Here is a 7,750-nt window from a genome sequence, read left to right as displayed (position 1 = left end):
GCTCAGGCGGTTAGTCGCCGGACTGGGTTCGAGTCCAGGTCAGGTGATGTGGGATTTGTGGTGGACAATGCGGCACTGGGGCAGGCTTGCTCCGAGTACTTCAGTTTCCCCTGCCAATTCTCATTCCACAGTCTTCACCATATACCATCCGAGGCTGGTACAATAGCGGTCGCAGTACCAGGTGGACTCAGTCTCACACCACAGAACAAAACAAAGTGCGACAGCGACACGCCGGCAATCACAGACGTGTGCGCTTCGCCCCGGCTGGACTGTCGCAGGGGCCATGGAGAGTAATTGCAATGCTGGTGATGTCAAAACGAGGGGCACCTATAGACATCTTCGGGTGACCTACATGACGCAGCACTTTGGCAGGTCACTTTTATGAGATCTGTCTTCCTCATGACGGCAACAGTTCATTTGTGGTCTCCTGGCTTATAAAACTGTATAGGCGCACCACGAGAAGTTGGCCTCCAGCTGCAAAACTGCTCGATATTATTACCAAGAAAACCACAATACTGTGACATGGCGACTGAAAGCCGGAATAGTGCAGTCAGAAAAGACGGTCATTGCTAGGCAACGGCTTGTGAAACACGTTCGCGCGGCAACGGATTTGGGACAAAGGCATATACATGGTAACGGTTTCTTAAAAGACAGAAAAACAGTACTGAAACGCTTGAAGGACGCTATGAAGTCAGAAGTGAATTAGTGTGCCGAGGAGATAGAGACATCGTTCAAGTGAGACAAGATCCAGAGAACAGTGAGAGGTTCGTTATCACGAAGGAGTTCAATGTGTGAGCTGTTGTAACCAAGTGCGACTGTAACGCTAGTGACACACACGGCGGATTTTTCCGTGGCGGAGAGTTTACCGTCGCCGCTCAAAGAAATCGAGAGTTTACACACAGGGCGGAAAAATTTTCGTCACCGTCGTACGAGTAAGCTGGTAGGTATAGGCAGTGTAGTTTCATCTTCAGATCATAATACATCAGTTGTGTTATTCAAATTAGTGTAGATTGAAATGAACAGAAAGCAACTTCTAGCGTTATTGTTAATCCGTCGTCGAATGAAAAGGAGAAGAAAAAATCGACTAACTTCGGTTCATCAAATAAATGAAAGAAGAGAGGAAGTTGGAGCTTTCTACACGTTGTTTGAAGAATTGAGGCAGGATGAAACGAAATTCTTCAATTACTTCAGAATGTCGATGACTTCCTTTGATGGACTGCATGGCCGGTTGAAAGATACCATTCAGCGCAAAAATACCAAAATGAGGAATTGTGCCATATGTGTAAACGTGCATTTAGTCACGTACGCCAGTACTTGAAGGTTTCTGTTTTTTAAAGACCCCGACGGTAAAACTTCCGTCAGCGTACAGTGGCACCCGACGGCAGCACAGCTACCGCTGACGGCAAATTGACCGATCGTTTTTTTTTTCCGTCTAATGTATAAGCTCTAATTTACTTCAGTGGGCTACTGTTGGAACGGCGGCGACGGTAAACTCTCCGCCACGGAAAAATCCGCCGTGTGTGTCACTAGCGTAAGAGAGACGTCCAGTAAATCCAGAACCCACAACTTTCGTCACGCGTACCGAAAATACGAACACTACATTTTAACAGTCCTAGGGAATTGCACAGTACGTCACTTAAAGCGTTTATGAATGAAGCAATACAACAATTTTGCAACGAAATATGATGTCACTAGAAGAGAAACTGGCAATACACGTCCAGGTCAAGGCGAAGGGCAGGCATCGCGCTGGAGGAGTGCGCCCGTCAACGCACGTCATCTTCACGGCAGGGTTTTTACGAGGAAAGCGCCATATCCGTTGCTCACCTTCTTCAAGCGACTCTTTCTTAAGAGAACGCTTTCTAGTAACTTACTTACACAGGACTTAACGTTCTGAACTGGCCGTGCCACAGCTCAAGCGGTTAGTCGCCGGCTTCCCACTGCGGCGGCCCGGGTTCGAGTCCGGGTGTGGTCAAGTCGGATTTGTGGTGGACAAAGTGACGCTGGGGCAGGTTTTCTCCGAGTACTTCGGTTTCCCTTGCCAATCTTCATTCCACCAAATTCTCCATCATCATATTACCCGGGGCAGGTACAATTGGCCAATAAGTGGCCGACGTGCCGAGTGGACCCAACTGGATTCCACCCCTCAGTAAGCGATTTTTTTTAATTACGTTCTGAATTTGGAGATATATTTTTTTCTCTCAGGATTTTGCTATTTGGAACTTCTTCGAAACGGACTTACCGCGTGATTTATCACTGTCTTTCCGAATTTCGATCAAGTTCTTCAGAGAGATATAATAATAATATGCAAATTATTATAATATGTCTACATGTTCCCGAGGGACAAGCAGACATGGGAAGGTCAAAACGCAGGAAAGACCAGCTTTAAAAGCGAACCAATGGACTTGCAGTTCAGTTCAGTCCAGTCCGTGGGTTGAAGAGGGATGAAGATGATGACAATAGGAGATGTAGGGGTTGGTGGACGAGGTGAACACGGAGAATGGGAAATGGTGTCGCCGTAGCGGAGGAGAAAACGGGAGATGTAGGGGTTGGTGGACGAGGTGAACACGGAGAATGGGAAATGGTGTCGCCGTAGCGGAGGAGAAAACGGGAGATGTAGGGGTTGGTGGACGAGGTGAACACGGAGAATGGGAAATGGTGTCGCCGTAGCGGAGGAGAAAACGGGAGATGTAGGGGTTGGTGGACGAGGTGAACACGGAGAATGGGAAATGGTGCCGCAGTAGCGGAGGAGAAAACGGGAGATGAAGAACAGGACGACAGCGGAATGGTCGCGGCTAAAGGGAAAGGTGAAGAAGCATGAGTAAAGGTTATGAGGAGGAATGCAAGAGGAGGGAAAATGCGGTTGCGGAGGGGTAGGAGGAGGGGGAGATAATGGAAATAGAGAACACAGAGAAAGAAGGTGAGGGACTATAAGTAAAGGAAATAAGAGGAGAAAAAGGAGGCCATAGAAGAGGGAAAGCCAACGAAAAGGAGTAAAGAGGAAAAAAAGAAGCAGTGGAAGAGAATGCAGAGAAGGCAGAAGGGGAGGAGGGAGGCGGCGGAGGGTGAAGGAATGACAGAACCGTCTATGGCGGATCAGATATGAAGACCTTACAAAACAACTGGAGCATAGAAATGTTCCGAGCTTCTGAAGCTGGAGGCAGTCTCGGAGGAACATCTCACGCACAGTTCATCATCATCAGTCGCAAAAGAGCCCCTTCTTGAGCCACAGCCTTCCTTGGAAGATTCTGCCAGACTGCATCCGGTTATCACTGCTTTGGATTTCCTGACAGTAACTTTTTTACAGAGCAAGGTCGTCAGCCCTACATCCATCTCCCCGACCTGAAGGTCCAGCTCCCCAATGACAGGTCGTCCCAGTTAAACCCCCCCCCCCCGGCACCGGGTTCCCTTTTCATAGCCCTCTAGGACTCGCAGGGCTACGGTGGAAGTATTCCAACCCACCTCCACACGGAGAGGGATGATAAGTAAACTGCAGGAAAACGTTTCGTAGGCGCTTGTCCATCCTAGTGCGGTGATGAGGGAAGCCGTGGCGAAACGCGAGGCGGCGCACAGACAGACAGCTCATTAGAGTCCACCTGGGCACGTGACAAACAAACTAATGATCTTCCCGGAACATCAGTTCGGCTGATCGAAACTTTCTTTGTTTTGGAACTCGAACGTTCATAGAAGTTTCCATAAGAGCCTACTATTTGCCCCCATCTTGAGTTAGATGCATCCAGTCAACTCCATCATATTCTGTCTCTGAGATCCATTCTAATATTATTATCCTATCTATGTATGGTCCTTACCGAACGCATTCTCTATGCCCATGTTAGGTGGGATTCAACAGCAGGATGTAGTAAAATACTTAGGACTACACCTGGACTCAACATTAAACTGCAAACACCATGTAGCGAAGAAGAGAAAACAAATCGAAATTAAGTTCAAGGAAATAAATTGGCTAATAGGTCGGAAATCTCACCTAACAATAGATAATAAACTGCTGATCTACAAAACAATAATTAAACCCATATGGACATACGGCATTGAGCTCTGGGGATGCGCCAGCAGGTCCAACATACAAATCATCCAGCGAAGTCAATCCAAAATACTTAGAGCCATAGTTGACGCACCTTGGTACGTGTCAAACCAAACTCTTCACACCGACCTCAAGATCCCATATGTAAGAACCGTAATCACAGACAGAATCCAAAAACATTATCAGAAACTGGAATCTCACCCCAACAACGCAATAGAAGCTCTCCTTCAACCTACGCAATTCAGAAGAGTAAGACGAACTTGGCCAAAAGATCTCCAGGAAAACTGAGGTGTAATCCATGGATTACAGCTCTTCAAGCCAACGTAGTACAATAGAATAATTATTGTACATGACAGCAAATTAGCTCATAGAATGTAAATTCAGATTGCTAATAAATGATAAATAAAAAAAATGTTAGGTGGGTCACTTGTCACCACGGCATGGCGCGTCCTCAGTTTGCGGATGGAGGGTAGCTGCGAATATATTGAACAAACAGTCGCGGACAGTCGACAAGGGGTGGTCCTCCAGCTTTAGGTTTGGGCGTGGGGCTAACAACGAAGTGCTGATGGCGCCCACCATTCAGGTTTCTGTATGCACTTCTCATCTCGTGGCTGGGAAGGCCAAGGCGTAGGCGAGAGGATAATATTTGAATTGAACTGAGGGAGGTAGGATGGGGTGATATGGGCCGGATCAACCTGGCTCAGGATAGGGACCAGTGGAGGGCTCTTGTGAACACGGTGATGAACCTTCGGGTTCCATAAAATGTTGAGAAGCTCTTGAGAAGCTGCACAACTGGCAGCTTCTCAAGAAGGCTCAGCTCCATGGAGTTGGCACTGTCTGTGACCCGCTAACCTAATTCTTCCTTAGAACTCCTAGCTTTTAGGATGTGACGCCGTGTAGTCTGGTAGAAGTTTCTGAGGAACGTACAGCCTCCACCTTGAGGACTGAAGCGTAAGCAAAGCAAGCAGCTAAGTAAGCTTGGCCTAGTTTTAGGACCTGAAGACGGAAATGGTACTTTCATCCGAAACGTTGATAAACTTCCATGAGACGACAATGCTCTTCAATAACAACACGGCTCAAGAGGCATAGGGACTGGCCCTAATTTAAATGGTTGCAGTCTGATTGTGAAGAAGAGCAAGACAAAGGAATAAATGAAAAGTATGCAGAGGAAAGAAGCAGTATACAAGGAGGAGAGAGAATACAAGTACAAGAAATATAATGATAAATAAAAATAAAGGAATAGTAAAAGCGAGAAATACAAGGAAAGAACTCAGTCGATCACAGTGGTAGCGCGGTTTAAGGTATGAAATGTCAACGCCTGCTCATATGCTTGGATCGTGGGTTCGAATCCCACTAGAGGCATGTGATGTCTGTGTGTTTATTCCGCTTTTGTGTTGTCATGTGTAGGTAGCGGCCCTGCGACAGGTCTGATCCCCATCCAAGGAGTCCTAATTTTGACGGAAAACATGCCAGAGGAAGAAGTTTTATGAGGATGAGGCACGAAGACACGATCATGATGGCGATCAGCGCAATGATAAAACAATTAAGCAACCGAACAAGAACACACACAAACGATGATGATGGTGATATGAGTGCGAAGGGGGCAATTATCCGAAATCATTACTGAACTTTCAGACCTACCATATCGTATTGTTTGCTTACTTTCCTGTCAGTTTGTAATTTGTGCTGTGTTGACCGATAGGAGATCAGGAAATTAAATATTGATATAGCAGGGAGAAGACACGGACCCCCGCAGGAACAGTGCGAGGCCTCAACACAGTCTTGCAACAGTCCGCGCAATTTCGGCCACCTATACGTCCTCCTTTCGTAAGTAATGGTAAGATAAAACGTCTCTTTAGAGCCCAGTGGTCACTATATGTACCATCCGCTTTATCACACCAAAACTCTGCATTCTGCCCACAGAGTGTATCTGTGTGTTCCGTACGGTTCTCACAATAAACAGCGGCTGTTTACTCAAACAGCATTGATCGTTTGGGCTTTGTAGCGGTGACGCAATGTGTTTCCTGTGAGGTACGGCCTGAATTTATATTATTTAGAAGAAATTCGGTGTCTGAAGGGTTAAGCACCACGCTACGAAGACGTATAGGGAACCTGAAATATAGCTCCACGGATTCTTCACCTCGGCACTGGATGGTGATGAATGATCAGTTTTACTCCCCTACAAACTAGTTTGGGTCGGCCTGAACTACTGTCTCATTAATGTGGAGGTCAGAACATATTCTGTTGCTGCCTGTCGCCTCGGCCGTCCAACCAGCAGCCTACTCACCACACACGGCTGACCATGTTTTGGTGGAGTTTCAAGCGGCCAGCAGGTCAGATGAGTACGAGATAAAAGAATAAAGGACAGAAACTGAAGTGGATGGAAGCAGCCAGAGTCTTATACCACCCCAGTATTTTCCTAGCTGTATCGAAGAAAACCACGAAAGCCTTCAGTCAACATATCTACAAGCCGAGACTTGAAGGCGGGGCCTACCGAATATGAAGCAGGAGTGCCACAAACTCCATCCTGACGTTCAGGAGTAACGTGAGTAAAACCAAGCGGAACAGAAAGCAGCAAAATTTGTTGAGATTGCCCGATGAACCGTTTCCACTTAATGTGTTAACTCTGCAGGGCGACAAGACGGACAGACATCGGCTAATGCAAGCGGCATTCTCCACTTGTGTTAAGATCGAGATAGATCGTTTTGAAATGAGTCATCACTTGCTGGCTCCTCTCTCTGTTGCGTCACACAGCCGCCCTGCTTGTGTGCTGACACGCAGTCTCTCCATTTGCAGGTTTCCGAAACCTTAATTAAAACGCCAAACGAAATATACTTCTAAAATCCTTGCTACCAATCTCTTCAGAAACATTTGTCTTCTAGTCTGCTCTCTAAACACGTAAAAATGAAAACATATGAAACCGTAATGTTGCCTCCAGTTACGTATGGGTGTGAACTCGGCCTCTGCCATTGAGGGAGGAACACAGACTGAGGGTGTTTGAGAATATTTGGACCAGAGAGAGATGAAGTGACAGGAGGTTGGAGAAAACTGCATAATGAGGAGCTTCATAACTTGTACTCTTCTCCAAGTATAATTAGAATGATCAAGTCAAGGAGGATGAGGTGGGCAGGGCATGTAACACTCATGGGCGAGAGAAAAAATGCAGAGGGTTTTGGTGAGAAAGCTAGAATGGAAGAGATCAGTAGCATGGTGATCAGGTGGATCCTAGAGAGACAGGATTGATTTGATTTACGATAGGGACCAGTGGTGGGCTTTCGGGTTCCATGAAATGCGGAGAATTTCTTGAGTAGCTGAGCAGCTGGCGGCTCCTCAAGAAGGGCTGAGCTCCATGGAGTCAGTCTGTTAATTATGAATACCTCTGTAAGGAATGAATTCATATGTCAGAGATTGATTTCATTCTTATTTCATTTTAGGAAGACAGCAACAATGCTCTGGTTACTGACATTGGCACTGTTTGGGGTCCTGAGAGTAACACTCGTTTCACAAGCCCACGATCTCCTGAGCCTAGAGCACAGCCACATGGCGCAGTGTGTTGGAATTACCGCAACGCAACATTTCGCACATGGCCGAGCTATATCTGTGTCATATCCTGACAAAGGTAGCGGGAACCCTGAGCGAGCTCTCGCGCACTTCCAGACGGACAGCGAGAGGCATTTGTTACAGCCGACACTACAGCATCTGCACCAGAAACTG

This window comes from Cryptotermes secundus, unplaced genomic scaffold (assembly GCF_002891405.2).
Source record: "Cryptotermes secundus unplaced genomic scaffold, Csec_1.0 scaffold318, whole genome shotgun sequence".
Taxonomy (NCBI): Eukaryota; Metazoa; Arthropoda; class Insecta; order Blattodea; family Kalotermitidae; genus Cryptotermes; species Cryptotermes secundus.
Note: the sequence above shows the minus strand (reverse complement) of the source record.